Here is a 17,150-nt window from a genome sequence, read left to right as displayed (position 1 = left end):
ATATATATATATATATATATATATATATATATACTAGCCGTTTACCCGCGCGATGCGGCGGGAAACATCACTTAGGTTGGTGAGTTTAGGGCTATGTATGGGGCGGTTTGGTTTTGAGCCATGACCAAAACCAAATTCGTGATACAACGGAAAGCACAACACTTATTAGTAATTCTATGAGTGTGCATGAGTGCGCCTCACTCCTTTAATAACTACGGAGAGAACTGGACCATGGGTCAACAACAACTGGTGTGTTTAGGCCGAGTACTACTTAAAAAATGCAAGATCTAAGTGCTTGATGACGCTACCGCATCAGTGGACACATCAACCGACCACACAATACAAAAAACACTTGGTCTGCATTTTTCTGACTCAACTATCATCACAATTGCACATCAGATCACATCTGTGCTCAACAGTGACATGGTTTTAGTCTTGGAGCAAGGTTTGATAAATCTTAGTTATATTCGTTGTTAGTTACGTTCTCTGTTATCTTAAAATCATTGATTCTATTGCAGGACTGGTTGAGGAATATGATTCACCTTTAAAATTGTTGGAAAATAATTCTACATCTTTTGCAAAGCTCGTTGTTGAGTATCGTGGACGCTCTAGTTCCAGCTATGATTCTAGAGTGTGAGATCGGCTTCTAATCGTAAAAAGACAGTAAATTGCATTTTACATCCTTTAAGTTTGAGCCAAATTGTAGGCGTTGTCCTTTAGCTAACGAAGTTACATTGGATGTCCTTTATGTTATTGATTCTCATCAGGTGGGGTCCTTTTGCCATAACCCAGTTAATTTTTCTGTTAACTCTTAACATGTGCCCTCATGTGAGTGGCACGTGTTAAGAGTTTAACAGAAAAAATAAGTTGGGTTAGTGCAAAAGGACACCGCCTCAGCGCACCCGACATTCGATCACACAACAGGTCCTTGTATAAACAAGCAAGCACTTGAGCAGCATTATCTTTAACTTCCTCCGACTCATCTTCTAACATGCTAATCAAAACCGAAATTAATAAGAGACTTTTTGACCCATTTATAGTCTGAATTTATACGTCGGTGAGGAAATAAGTCCAGAATCATTATGGGTATGAGCTTAGTTTTAAAAAGTGTCTCAGATTGGAAAACTCATTAGGGCTTGTGGTGACGCCACATGCATATTCAGGTTCATGTGGCGCCATTCTTGAACGGTGAAGCTGATGTGGCTGGAATTCCTGGTGGTACAGACATTGAAAATTCACCCCGTTCGCTGACATCTAAATATCAATTAAAATGTTTAATTATCTATAAATATTTAATCAAAATGTACAAAAGATTTCTTGATTTTGAGAACTGCAAAACCTGTACTCTGAGCTGAAGCTACTTCAGATATTCAAATGATTCATCCAACATTGATGCCTTTATCAGTCTTCAAAAAAAAAAACAAAAAAAAAACCATAATTAAAAACATGAAATGCTGCATTAATAAATAAATAAATAAAAAGTGTAGGGCAAAGTAATTAACCTTATTTGAATTGGGAATCAGTTTCTGCAAAGCCTTCGTCTTCTATATTTATCCTGACCAGTTCTAGCTAAGTTTGTCCTCGATAGGATACCCAAAACCGAAGTTTTAATGCATCGGTAGAGCTATCTTGGAGTTCCAAATCTCCTGTATTAACACGCCCAATCTGCTCCAGCACAGTAGCCGACAACCACTACTTCTGCGAGTAAATGACGAACATGAGAAGTACCCTCGGGTTTGGGGTTTAACGCCTCTTCTTTATCATGCAGCGAGCATGGAAGAAGGTGTTCCATGATACTCTCTTATACACAAATCTTGACAATTCTTGATTGGAAAACAGTTAATAAAAGAGAACTAAACCCCAAATGCATCAACTCTGCATACAAAATAAAGAAAGATTAACTTCACAACTACAAACATAATATTTTTTGAATAACGATTACGAACTTTATATGAATTGGATCACTTTTTTCAGGTTCAACTTGTTATTTTTAAAAATTTGAACCTTATAAAGATTATTACTCGTTTAGTCTTATTCTAACATAGCACTTGATGTATATGGCTTTCAAACATTACTTGAAGAGAATCAGCCTCATATCCCTATAAGTTTGAACTTTTGCAGACCAAAATTAGCATATTGGACCTGAAAGTCAAAATCAGCAGGTAAACGTTTGCTGATACCCATATCAGAAACCTTTGAACTAATAGAGCTGGTATATTTACGGGTAAAACACCGGTAAATAACGGTACCGGTACCGGTACCCATTTTCCCGTTTTTCGGTACCTGTACTTTCGATACCGAACGGGTACCGTGCTCATCCCTATGTAAACTTGTACATTGCCTGCATATTTTGACAAATAAAGAAAATACTTGTGATCATAAATGTGGGATACCTAGCTTGCAGTGAGTTGTGGTTTCAAACTTTCAATAGTCTTCTGCATAGCAGAAGAGCGCACACTTGTTGATGTGTACGGTCACCATCATCCAGCCAACATGACCCGTCATCATGCCAGTAAAACCACCTCTTCTTAACACCTCTACCAGAGGGAATTATCGGGTAAAACCACCTCTTCTTAACAAGAAAAAGAACATAATATCAAATTTATCATGACAACATCCAGGTCTTTCACTTTATAAACATGATAAAGTAAGAACATAAAAACTAAATGGTAAAGGACACAGATTATCAAGTCTTAGTAAAAGACACAGATTACAAGGGAGAGTTGCAAATAAAAAAAAAACCGCAAAACAAATAAACTAAACGGTAACTCTTTAATTTTAGATTTAAAAAACAAATAAAAAACTACAATACGAAATCACAAGTGTACCTGGGGTTTGGATATTTTGACCTTGGTTTAAAAAAGCACGAAGTGTACAAAAGCAACAAGGTCTAAAATCAGGGGCGCAAATCACAAAAGCGAAGGGTTTTCGTACTCCTTTTTGGAATGCTCCACCTGCCCTGCTTCTGATATAACCAGCATTTTCCAGAAGTGTGCAGGCACCTCAGGAAGGACACATATATCGCCTTCGTGGGTAATCGAATGTGCACTACTTTCTGATCTCGTCACAAACGTTTTCCAACTTTCAAAGTCAACAAGCTTCAAGACAGAAAAACAAATGTTATTTTACTTTTATTAAATATTTACATTTACATATAATATAATCATAGCATCAAAATTTAAACAATTGTGTTACTGAAGTATACCTTTGGTGAAAAATCTTCCGTAAGATACCACTGCACTTGAGTTTAGCTTGGATATAGTAAATGGGTGGCTCGATTTCCATGTGAAGATACCTTAGACCTTTAGCTACGCCTATCATAATATTCATTCTCCTTGACCAACTTAAGTGGCACCCCTCTTCATCTGCCATAAAAATGAAAGCACTACGCTTCATTAAAAAAAACGAATAAAACGCATTTTGGGCCAACCCACCTACCCAGCTTGTTTTCGAACAGCGTCAAAAGGCATGTATTTTGACATAAACAAAATGAAAATAGACTTGCAATGGAGATGCTCATACAATGTTCCGTTCGACGCATATTCAAAAACTAACATTCGTTGAAACGGGCTAGTATCTATACAATACCCAAGCAATTTCCCTGAGCCTTGCCAAATCAGCAACCTGAAAGAGCCCCTTGAAACAAACCAAATACTGACCATACACCAATACTCACACACACCAAAATATGTACCGAACCCACACCAAAATAGACCCCCAACCCATAAAAGCATACCCGTTCCTGTATCCGTATCATATCCCTAAATCTGGATTCTAGCAAACCAATTAACAAAAACAACCAAACTAAGATAAGCAGAGATTAAATTTGACAAGAAAAGGACCACATGCATTTAAAACAACCAAACAGCCCCTCCCACAGACACCATCCAATACTACCCAACAATAAAATCTACAAGGACGACACGAACCCTAGAAACGAAAGACACACACACACCCCTAGAAATTGCACATCACTAATATAGTAATATCACCTTAATTCTTGGTAAAATCTCATGATTTTGTGATTAAATGTCCTATTTGCTAAAAGGATAAAAAGAAAAAATAGTTTATGCATCCTTTTAACAACCAACTACCTAATTTTTTTACTGAATTCCCTTTTTGTTCTTGTGTGCTTTTGACAGACCTATAAAATTACCACAAAAAATATCTTTTAAGCACTTTAAACTCTTATAGTAATCAGAAATATAATGAACTTAAATATTAAACCTCACCTTGACAATTGTTTCTTAATCAGGTTCTTAAATCAGCCACAAACAATAATTTCAGTCTTAAAATCACAGTAAACTCCATATCAAACCTTAAATAGCAATTATAGCCTTGAATCTACAATGGATTATTGATTGCAATAAGCCCCAGATCCTAAAAATCGACAAACAACATGTTATAACAACTTCTTGCACTGAACTTTCTAGTAGTCAGTGACGTAACACCAAGAAATTGGATTCAGAGACTTACAGTGATGTTACACACCAAAATCAATCCTTAATTCGATATTATAGCCTTCAACTCGCAAGACGCAAGAACAATTCTGGCTTCTGGGTTTGTTAGCTCTTGTTTCATGTAAAGAACTCCATATAATTAAATGTTAAAACAAATCAGAAATAACAGAAACAACATAATAGCATGAAACAACACCTACCAAACAAAATAGTTGCGTTCCTAAACTCAAAATAAAACCAGTTCAAACCCTACCTCAACCAGGTTGTCGGAACCTACCTCAACCACCATCTACCGCCAGATGCTTGTCTCATTTGCCACCAATCTGCTCGAGAATCCCACTGCCGGAACCCTAATCGGCGGATTTTAACACTGCACACCACACCATCACAGGATGGGGTCATGGATTTGAAATCGAATGAAAGAAAAACCCTAGATCTGTTCATGAGTCGCAGAGAGAGAGAAGGTTGATGAAGTTTTGTGAGAGTAAATCGAATGAAAATAAAACCCTTGATCCGTGTGAGCTCAATATGAGCCGTCCAGATCACAATCCGTGTGAAAAAGTGAAAGAAATGGACGGCTAAGATGAATCAGTTGATGGGTAAATTATGTTGTGTTTCTTGATGCTTTAAGTGTTGTACATTGTGAATTGAGGGTGTTTTAAGTACATTGTTAAATTACATTCCTATCCTTCATGTATGCTTTATAAAGTAGTATATATATATATATATATATATATATATATATATATATATATATATATATATATATATATATATATATATATATATATATATATATATAGGGGAAGGTTCATTTTAGAAGAAATTTAATGTGAGAAAAAACAGAAGAAAGGACATATTAGTAAAATGCTATTTCATTTATTACTCATATCATTAATTTTTCTCTCTTTAATTAATTAGTCAACTAATCATTAATTATCCTACATATAGTCTACAAAACCTACACATATCAAAATTTTCCTACATATACCCTACACATTATAGAATTTTATCCCACACGGTCGAAATTTATCCTACACACCTCGAAATATAACCTACACAACTCGTAATTTATCCTACACAACTAGCAATTTATTCTACACTTTAAATTAAGTTGTTTTTTTTTTAATTTGGAAAAAAGTATATATTTTGAAAAGGAGTTACAAATTTAATTTAGCAAGTTATTAAAGGGAAAGAATACAAATTAATGATCTATGTAAGTTTACCAATATACCCTTATACTAAAACTAAATACAAATATTAAATGAAGTAAAATGAAGCATTCTTATTGGTTGAAACTTCTTCTTTTTTCTTCTTACAAAAAAATTCTTCTCATTTGAACCCTCCACTATATATATATATATATATATATATATATATATATATATATATATATATATATATATATATATATATATAAGGAGCGGTTAACATACTTCACGGTTTATCCTACTTCACGTACGCGACAAGCGTAACCATCAGATCAGGGAGTTAATCACGCATGGGAGTAGTTAATCACGCATGGGAGTAGTTAATCACGCATGGGAGCATTTTAATCACGCATGGGAGCAAAATCACGCACGTTTAATTGAACAAAAAATAATCACGCATGTTATTTATATATTATCACGCAAGTTGTGTTTGTGTCGCGTACGTTAACGTACGTTAAGGCGTTTTGTACATTATACTTTCTCTCTATATATATAGGGTCATGATTAAAGAAAACGGGGAAAGTGTAAGAACGCTAAGAACGGTTATGGATCGTTCGATCAAAACAATCTATGGACTAGATTGGCGCGATGGCGTTTTCGTAAATAACATATTATATTACGTGGACGTGCTTCATTAAGGGTAAAAAAGGTAAAACATCCTTTCTCACATAAAACGCCGTTGAAATACAAAACGCCAAGTAAATACAAAACGCCAATTTTATCACTGCGTAGTTTTTTCTGTGTTTTTATTTAAGCTCTCAGGCTACAAAAATGTCATAAAATGTAAAACGCCATAATATATAAATGCCAAGTCTTACATCCGGGTAAATGTTAATTGCATTTATTGTTATAAAATAATATCTCGCCTAAACTACGCGCCAAAAAAATCCTATAAATAGAAATGTCTCACCACCTTTCGTTTATCACACCAAAAAAACACACAAAAACACAATGGTTCCTAAAAATACAACTCACTGTAAAACGCCAAAAAGTTGAGAGAAATCAACGTTGGCAAACATCTTTTCTTTGATACTCAGCAATGTTCTGCATGAAGATTCGCTGAATAGTTTGTTAGGTGAGGGGAGTAAGATTTTGCTGCATGAGATGGACAAATTTTAAGAAAGAGGGACTAATGACACCCATATGTCATTTTATCTTCTTTGTTCTTGAAGAAGGTTTGGATGAGTAGAAGAGACCTATCCTAGTGTAAATGCTACTTTGGCCTTGATGATTATAATGAAGATGACGGCAGATAGCATCCACCCACTCGGAGTCGATCTATGTCTCCAATATCCACAAAGACACTTCAACACACGAACAAAGAAAATAAACCATGCCAAACCCAAAACGCCATTTATTTGTGACAGTTCTTTTAGTTTCAAAAGAAGAAAGAGTCTAATGACACTCAAGATTTAGATCATAAATTGCTTCTATTTGTTTTTTTTTTAAATTTTTTTTCTGTTGTTTGTTATGTAATTTTCAGCTAAGAACAACAATACATTAATCCTGTAATGAAAAATATAATAAAATGCCAAACGGGCAAATGCTTGTGAAACGCCATCATGCCATAAAACGCCCCAAAAACTACCAAACTATAATAAAATTACTTTAAACAGGTACTATTATAATAAATGTAAAAAAAAGGTTAAAACAATGTGCAAAGTGAATAAAACAAAAAGTGTCATCTTTATCAAAACGCCATTGGAAAACAAAACGCCATAATTACATCCGTCAAGATGGGACGTTTTACACCATAAAACAAATGAATCTGAAAACAAAACACGGCAACTGCAAAACAGTAAAATGAAACGACGGAAACATAATTACTAACATTTATTATATCGAAAGCAAAATACTTGGGGAATTGAATTTATTTATCTTTTTCAAAACGCCATAATTACCTATCACTGCGCGGGAAAAAAGTCAATATAAAAGTAGACCATGAGAACACGACTCAAACACGCCAAAAACATTGTCTAAAATGCCGCATGTTGTCCAAAAACGTCAAAAACTTAAAAAATGGTTAAGGTTATTGCATGGAGGTTTGAAAGGTCGGAGAGACGATTCATCCTAAAGTTCTCTGATAGGAAAAGGGTGAAGGTAACGACAATCAAAGCCATACTTGGTATGTCTGAAGGGGTTCAGAGGGATATTCTAGCCCTTGGGGTTCCAAGGGCCAACGATTGTGAAAGAACTCGAACAGTAATAAAAAGATTGGAGAGAAAATTTTAGGCAGAAGATGATGATGATGATGATGATGATGATGATGATGATGATGATGATGATATTGACGACAGTCCTCTACCAACAGTTAGCAGTTGGGTGGTGCATGAAGAAGCAGGAACGGTTGAAGTGATTTATCAACATGGGGTGAAATATTCAATGCCGATGGAGGATATGTTAAAGACAGAGAGGCTACATCTGCTTGAACAACTATGTGATTTAGGACCTTCGAATGGTGCAAAGTCCAGGGTTACAATGATATTCAATTATAGGCTGCGGCAAAGAGGAGACGAAATGATGGTGTTATACGCCAATCTAAAACTTGATGATGATGAATCTGAACAAAGTGAGGAACAAAGCGATGGGTACAACTCTGATGTAATCCCATCCACAGAAGACTATTAGTTTTTTTTTATTTTCGTATTATTGTAATCTTATAAATATTAATCAATCATAATCTGTTATTAACAAACGCCACGAATGCCAAAAAAGTGACCTGGAAAACGCCATAACGCCAAATAAGTTAACTATGTGACACAAAAAGAATTAATTCAACGACACAGATAAAAAAAACAGTAAAACGCCAAGTAAGTAATGAAGCTAGTTAACGCCAAAATTATCTTAGACGCCAAAACTGAAGCGTCGGGCAAACAAGAATATTGAAAAGAAAAAAAACACCTTAGACCCTAATTACATCTGCGCCACGTGTTGTGCAGTATACGTTCTCACCGTTCTCACACATTAGGGCGTTTTCTCCTGATCCCGTATATATATATATATATATATATATATATATATATATATATATATATATATATAGAGAGAGAGAGAGAGAGAGAGAGTAAAATACAAGTTTTATCCTTTATGTTTGTACCAAATTTCAGACGGTATCCTTTAACGCAAAACCTGACGAGTTTCATACTTATTGTTTCAAAATCTTGCACAGCATGTCCTTTAAGCCTAACTCAGTTAATTTTTCTTGTTAAGTCTGGTCACACAAGGGTATCTTAGTCTTTTTACTCATTTAGTTAAAGTATTATAATAAATCAAAAACCAAATTTAAAAAGTTAATTATATTATAACACATTTATATTTAAAAGGTTAACTATATTGTAACACATTTATATGTCTCAAACTCTCTCACTCTCAGCTAGCCTTCACCCACAGGCCATAACCACCAACCCAACACCTCCCACTACCACACCCACTATTACAACAACCTGTAACAACCAAACCATCACCATCCACCGCTAATGAACCCCACCAAAACCCTAACCACATCTTCAACTTACCGCCGCATATGGTTAGATCTGATCGGATTTCATGCTAGTTGCAGGATTTGAAACGAGAAAGATGGTCAGATATCACAGTTCTTATCCTGATTTTATAAATCAAATGCTTCACTGAGTTGATGCCTATCGGCTATGGAGATAGCGTTTCAGCCGTGTTGATGGGTGTTGATTCCTTCCGACGCATTGAAGAAGATGATGTTGTGAAGAAGAATAATAGTGATGGGTGGCGATTAGGTAAGAGATTTTGTTTTTGTTAGGGTTTTTTCTATATCTACAGATTAGGGCAGACTTTAGAGATTTAGGGGACTTCTTTCAATGGCGGGTAAAGTGGATTAGCTTAGACTTTAGAGATCCTGAAAGTGATTTTGTTGAACGGTTGTGTTTTAAGGTTGATTAGGTGAGATATAGGAAAGTGAACGTGAAGATGTGAGAATCTGGATTTTGTTGTAGTTTTGAATGTGAAGGTAATGGAGTGATAAGGAGGTTTGTGTGGATCCGGGGAAGTATTGAGCTAGCTTTTAAATGTGTAAAATAATTTTTAAAAAGTGTTTTTGTATAAGTAACTATAATAAATAGGTAAAAAGACTAAGATACCTTTGTGTAACTAGACTCAACAAGAAAAATTAACTAAGTTAGGCTCAAAGAACATACCGGGCAAGATTTTGAAACGTTAACTACAAAACTCGTCAAGTTATGCGCTAAAGGACACCGCCTGAAATTTGGTACAAACATAAAGGATAAAACTTGGAATTTACTCATATATATATATATATATATATATATATATATATATATATATATAGTAAGGTTCCTGCGCAAAGTGTAGGAAGCGATATGGGCCATCCGATAGGTGTGTTTAATGGTTGAGATCAAGTCAGTGGTATTGTTGTAATATTTGTGTGTCATTAATTAATTGTCATAATAGGTTAGGGGTAGTATGGTCATTTTACTTGTTTTAAATCAATCAAATAACTGTCATAAATAACACAAGCCCCTACAATCTCGCGATTTTCCCTCTCACTAAAACCAGTTATAGAAAACCCTCTTTCGTACCAAAAATAGCTAGAATCATGGATCAAGATTACAAATTCGGATTGAAATATATGCACATCAATACCATGTTTATCATTCCATTCGCAATTCATCATCTTCTTCTAAAGCACATTCAATTCGTATTTCATATGGTTCGTCACATTGTGTTTTATCACTAAAACACACTACTATGAAACGCATCCAGTATCCAACTTCAAGTGTAGTAAAACACAAGACGATGATAAAACACAATGTGAAAAAACTAGAAACTGATAAAACACAGTGTCAAGACAGTGTTATTTACATTGATATTGTTTTAAGGATTTATGTGTTAAAGCTACATTGTGATTAAATCCTGCATATACATGTATCCAATATGTTTTGTTGAAAACAATGTTGTTTTTTAAAGTTTGATCATAGTACTGTGGTTTACTACACTTGATGTTGGATACTAGATGTGTTCATAATAGTGTGTTTTAGTGATAAAACACAATGTGACAAACAAAGTGAGTGTCTTGGTAAAGGAGTTGTTTTTTATATTGATATTGTTTTAAGGGTTGATGTATTAAAGGTACATTGTTATTAGATCATGCGTATACATGTATTCAGTATGTTTTGTTGAAGACAAGGTGTTTTTTTTTAAAGTTTGATCATAGTATTGTGTTTTACTACACTTGAAGTTGGATACTGGATGTGTTTATACTAGTGTGCTTTAGTGATAAAACACAAGGTGACAAACCAGATGAAATACGAATTGGATGTGCTTTAAAAGAAGATGATGAATTGCGAATGGATTGATAAACATGGTTTCAATCGTAATATAACAGTCGGTTCGAAATCAATGAGATATTTGGTTTCCTTAAATTTCTTATATGTTAGTTTAGAATATAATTGTTGCAGCCCCCGACCCCACCATGGGAGCGGGCGTCGCGAGCCTGACTGGTGATATCGGTGTTTATTACATTTGCGGCGGAATTACATCATCAAGATCGTAGTTAGGAAATAATTTCAGAGTTTGTAAAATACCAAACTTTTACATTAAACAAATGGGCTAAAACCCATATTCCATTTATAGGGATAAACCCTAGTTGCTGAAAATATAAAATTCATCTTTTATTCGAGTAATTATTGCCACTTTATTTAAGCCTTCAGTGCTCCATAGCTGGCTTCTAATAGCTTCACATCAAGTTACCTGAAACGCGTTTTAAAAATATTTTATCAGCAAGAAATACTGTCGAGTACATTTCATTTTGTAAAAAGACACATTGTTGTATTTTACAGTATCAAGATGGAGATTACAATGTTTATATCTAACAAAAACTCCAAAGTACTTGTCACTTGACGGATCTGTGACTATGGTCATATCACCCACTGGCTAACCCTTTGTCCAATGGTGAAGTTATATCAAGTAATGTATACAAAACGCCATAATACTGGCAGTAATTTGCAGAATACAAAGACTCGATCACTGTAAGTATAACTGAAAAACATTTAGGATTTTGTAAAGCATTTTAAATAAAAAAAAAAGAAAATGACTCACATTGTAAACTTAGGTTTTACTATAAGCTTCCTGATAAAATTTTCTGGTGATTTTCCCGAGTTCCTATTAAAAATATACAGTGCACACGTGTTAGTATAATAAACAAAATCAACTTTATCAATACATCACGAGATCAGAACCCCAACGTAGTTTACAAAGCATAGCCTTTATCAAGCAGCACATTGATATCCGTTGTTGGGTTCAAGATCGATCGGACAGGGTATCGAATCAGTGATCAAGGGTTAAAACATTTACAACGGGGCAGAGCTTTGTGAAATTAGGGGTATTGTGGGTATAATTTTCGTTTAGAAAGCTTGAGAGAGAAAGAGAATTGAACGAATTGAAACTGTGGCTCGCCTGATCTATTTATACAAATTTTCAGACATTGTCGTGCCCCGCGACAGCCTTAGGCTAAGTCTTTCATGGCCCGTGAAAGCCCCTTAGCTAGGCTTAGGGTTGACCAGTCATCGGTGCAGGTGTGACACGTGGACGACACGTGTCCCTAGGCGTGTCCGGGAAGTTATGAGCCTTTCGCGCCCTTCGAAAGGTTTTCTTTAGTCTATCGCGGCCCGCGACAGACCTAAAATTTTTATTTTTTTCATTTTTCAATTGAAATAATGTTACGCAAGTTTGGTTTTTCGACTACGGAGTATTTTAGAATATTTTGAGGGTTGTTATATCCTCCCTACCTTGTTTTAAATCTCGTCCTTGAGATTCACTGGAATAAGTAAGCATATTTCCTTTTCATTTCAGATTCTAGCTCCCATGTGTATTCTGGCCCTTTCTTTGAATCCCACTTTACTTTGACCAGAACGAATCTCTTATGCTTGAGATTCTTGATCTTTCTATCTTCATTTTGCATTGGCTTCTCCACAAACTTAAGCTTTTCATTTACCTCTATATCTTGAAGAGGTATCACCAATGATTCATCAGCTAAGCATTTCTTTAGATTATATACATGAAATACATCATGTACTCCTGTCATCTCTTCAGGTAACTGTAGCTGATAAGCTACTGGGCCTATTCGTTTGATAATTTCAAAAGGTCCAACATACCTTGGGCTTAGCTTTCCTCTCTTACCAAATCTTACGACTCTTTTCCATGGCGAGACTTTTAACAGTACTTTGTCTACAACTTGAAATTCCAACGGTTTACGTCTGTTATCTACATAAGTCTTTTGACGGTCTCGTGCTATTTTCAGTCTTTCCTTGACTTGAGTTATTTTGTTAGTCTTTTCTTGTATGATAGCTATTGTTGTAAGAAAATTCTATTAAAGGTAAGTGTTCATCCCAACTTCCTCCAAAATCTATCACATAGGCTCTAAGCATATCTTCCATAGTTTGAATTGTCCTTTCACTTTGTCCATCTGTTTGAGGATGATAAACTGTACTTAAATTTAATTTGGTTCCCATTGCCTTTTGGAAACTTGTCTAGAAATGAGAAGTAAAACGACTATCTCTATCAGATACAATGGATAAAGGAATCCCATGTAATGAAACTATTTCATTCACATATAGCTTAGCTAGTTGTTCCACACTGAAAGTTTCTTTCATTGGTAAGAAATGGGCAGATTTAGTCAATCTGTCTACAATTACACAAATTTTGTCATTACCTTTTCGAGTGTTGGGTAATTTGGTAACAAAGTCCATTGTTATCAATTCTGTTGGTGCATTCATCTGTTGTCTTCGTCTTATATCGAGTCTCGGTTTATTATATTTGAACATGAAAGTTTGAAAGGGTTTAGTTTGAAAGGGTTTAGTTTGAAAGGGTTTAGTTTGAAATGTGTCATGTCCGTTTGAAACACTTTCAAACTAAAGGGTCACTTTCAAACTAAAGGATCCCTCCTATAAATAGGTTTCAAACTTTCACCATTTGTAACTTTCCGGCTAGAGCAACGAAGTGCTGCCGAAGTGTTGTCAGGTTGTAAAACGTCTTGAAATCAATCATACAACAGTTTATAGTGTATTTCTAGCTGAATTGACCTCTACACGTCTGTTTCCGTTGTTCGTTTAGAGATAAACTCTTCTGATCGACTCGTTCGGGTCAGAAATCGATCCTATAAGTGGTATCAGAGCTCAGGAGGAAGAGTTCTATACAATTTAGCTGCATTTTCTGTTTCTACATCTTTCTTTTTCGAAAATTACAAGTTTTCATGGTTGAAATCGGCTGAAACTCTCACAATATGTGCGTAATGGTGTTTTAACAAAGCCTTGAGAATTTCAGTTCAAAAATCGAAGTAAAAGTGGGGAAAATGGCATGAAATATGGGTTCCGTTTGAACGTAGCAGTGCCTGACCGTTTGAAAACTGCCACCTTATCGTTTGAATCTTGTCCTATCGTTTGAAAATACCTATTCAGTTTGAATGATCGTTTAAAAGTGATACTTTCCGTTTGAAAATACATGTGACCGTTTGAAACTTGCCGATCCCGTTTGAAAGAAACTATTCCGTTTGAGGCTATCGTTTGAAAAAGATGCCCGTTTGAAAGTGTTTTTGAAAACTGTGAACCGTTTGGAAAGTACATAGAATTGTGAGAATTATTAAACGAGCATGTGATTTTATCATTTCCATAGCTCATTATCCTATACCATCGGTCCAATCAAGCAATAGTGTTTGACTATATCAATAAATTTTTGGCCCAATCAAAAGAATTCATGACATTGGCCCAATCAAAGGGATTCATTACATCGGCCAAATGATCATGTGTCAATATGTTGACCATCAGTGGATATTGTTGTCAGTCCAACATTTTTTGAAGGTCCAATAAGAATTAAGGGGTGTCAAAGTTTGTCGGTTAGTGGATTAATAGATCTAATCAATGTGCCGGTTTGCATGTGAAGTTGTGGCCCAATTTTTTTCAAATTGTCAGATCCACTATGATGTTGGTTAAATGAGAATTAAGGTGTAATCAAAAGTTTCGGCACTTCATATATAAATAAAAAATCACGTGAATTTGTTTGTTAATTGACGTGTATAGTAAATAAGTTGAATTTTAAATCAAATTTTTGAGAAACAAGGATCAGTTCATGTGTTGGAATTAATGTTGTCGGCAGTTATATAATTCACGAGATCAAAATTAACCGGTTCATTACCAAATCCGCACAGTTTGGAGTTCAAAAGTCTCAAAGGCTCAGGTCATTTGAAAGTCCGTCAGTTTGCAAGTAAAAGAGTCAAGTCATCCATATTTGATCCGGTTCTTAGCTGTTCGCACAGTGTGTCAACTTTCAGTTCGCACGAAAATTCACCAGTATTTTTGTACGAGGTGATTCAAAGTGATTTTGTTTGAAACCTGTTACTGAAACATGGATAGTGATGATGATACTGAGTATTGGGCAAGAAAATTCAAAGGTGATATGAAGTTGCTTGCTGAAAGTGATAGTGATGATGATACTGAGTATTGGGCAAGAAAATTCAAAGCCGATATGAAGTTGCTGGCAGAAAGTGACAGTGAGGATGAGAAGGCAAAGAAGAAAAAGAAAAAGATCAAAACACCAGTGAGCAGTGATGATGAAGATGTTCCAGTGGTGAGAAGACAAAAGGTGAAAGAAGTTTCTAAATTCAAGGTTGAGGAAGAAGTTGATGCTAAAGAGATTCCAGTGAAGTGTAAAAATTGTGAAGCTGTAAAGAAGCAGAACAGCACATTGATTTACAACTTGAACAGTCTGAAGGAGTCTTATGATGTGCTGAACAAAACGATGAATCAATACAACCAAACGAGTGAAGAACAAGCTACAGCGATGAAGACACTTCAGGGAGCCTTCATGACAAAGCAGAAAGTTGTAAAAAACTACATTGAGAAGAATGCTGCTTTGGAACAAAAGCTTGAGCAACAAAGAATTGAAACTGAAAGAGTTAATCGTTTTTTAAAAAGTTACTCATGTACTTCCTATGTTATTGACAGGATTTATCCGACGGTTGAAAGTATGAAGGTATGGGAAGATGATGAGGTAACTGAAGAGAAAGCAGCTGGAAAAGGTGCTGATGAAAAGATTGTTGACAGGAAGAAGAATGACAAGAAAAAAGACACCGAAAAGACATCATCTGGTAAGAAGCAAGGTGTCAGTTATAACAAGTGTCCACCCCCGCTGGAAAATAGATATTTGCCAAGATACCCAAACGATGAAAGAGTCAAAAAGGCAACAAATTTACAGTGGGAGTCAAAGTCGTCAGTCAATCTACCAGATAGTATTGATGTTGTGTTTACATCGTCTGACACTAATCAACAGTCTCAATTAATGAAGAAAGTCGTGGATCATGTGTTAGAAAACGATGAGATAGAGGAGTCAAAGTCGGAGTCCGCGTCAAAGTCAAAGTCCGAGTCAAGCACTCCGGGTCAAACAGAAAAACAGGGAAAAATAGTCTATGACAAAGAATTCCTATTATCAAAATCTAATTTGGATGATGGGTTGTTTAAAGTTGCCTACACTTTGAATAATTCTGACAAATTATATTCTGATGAGGAATTCCAATAAGAGGTGTCAAAACTGAATTGATAAACAAGGTTTTCAAACTCATAGAAATTAATATTTCTGAAATAAAAGACTTATGTCTTAATGAAAAACCTAAAAAATACACCTCAAGAGTACAACAAAAATTAAACAAGAAAAAGGGTTACGGTTCTGGTTCTGGTTTCCAAAAGAAATCAAACCATAACGGTAATTTCAAAAAGAAAGGTTTAGGTTTTACTCAAACAGAAAAACAGAAAAATGAAAAATATGTTCGTGATTTTAAATCCAAAATTACATTTGTTTCAGGAACGTCATCTGAAGAAGAAGAAAAGAAAGCATTCTGGAGGCAGTCAAACAATGAGTTCCTTGCAAAGAAGCAAGATGAAATGAAGAAGATGACTGAGCAGAAGAAAGATACGAGAACCTGTTTCCAAAGCAACATTGTTGGACATATTGCCAAAGATTGTTCTAAGGCAATACAATCAAAACAGGGAGTATTTCGTAAAGTCAAAGAGAAAGTGCTTGAATTCGAACCACCAATTGATAGAACAAAATTGTTTAAAGATTCTACATTTGAAATTGGTAAAAGTTCGAACAAGTTTTACAAGAAGAGAGCTAAATCTGACAACCAGAAATAGGTTGTTAAGAAGGTTGGTGAAAGCTCTAGCGATGATTCTGATAGGTCAAAATCAGAGGAGCTTTCTGGTGATGAAACTGATTCCATAAAATCAGTTGAGCCACATGATGTTTCAAAATGTGAAGCTGTTTTAAAAGATGAAAAACCAGTTCCAATTGTGAATGATGAGGAATTTCCATCACTCCGGGCTGAAAATTATAAAAAGAAAATTGGTAAAACTGAAATTTCTAATCAATTTTACAATGACAAGCAGGAAGTTGATGCTGAGAAGGCCTTTAACCCCAAGGTAAAACATATCTTTGGAAAGAT

The 17,150-nt window shown here is 35.2% G+C and overlaps 1 long non-coding RNA gene across 3 annotated transcripts; it reads right to left on the bottom strand.

Moving 5' to 3' along the window:
• Window positions 1-659: 659 nt before the first annotated feature.
• On the bottom strand, window positions 660-4,914 carry LOC110908739. Of its 3 annotated transcripts, XR_004878220.1 has the most exons (11): window positions 4,714-4,914; window positions 4,477-4,589; window positions 4,233-4,380; window positions 4,095-4,144; window positions 3,206-3,365; window positions 2,829-3,098; window positions 2,394-2,569; window positions 1,729-1,875; window positions 1,503-1,646; window positions 1,340-1,406; window positions 660-1,254 (listed from the first exon to the last, which is right to left on the bottom strand). It is a non-coding gene; the product is annotated as an uncharacterized LOC110908739 (long non-coding RNA). The 3 variants fall into 3 exon arrangements; XR_004878219.1 differs by having other exon boundaries at window positions 1,503-1,875; window positions 2,394-2,572; XR_004878218.1 differs by having other exon boundaries at window positions 1,503-1,875.
• Between the last annotated feature and the right edge of the window lie 12,236 nt (window positions 4,915-17,150).

Source organism: Helianthus annuus, chromosome 14, assembly GCF_002127325.2.
Source record: "Helianthus annuus cultivar XRQ/B chromosome 14, HanXRQr2.0-SUNRISE, whole genome shotgun sequence".
Lineage (NCBI taxonomy): Eukaryota > Viridiplantae > Streptophyta > Magnoliopsida > Asterales > Asteraceae > Helianthus > Helianthus annuus.
The sequence above is the reverse complement of the archived record's forward strand: the minus strand, read 5'-3'. Positions and strand labels throughout refer to the sequence as shown.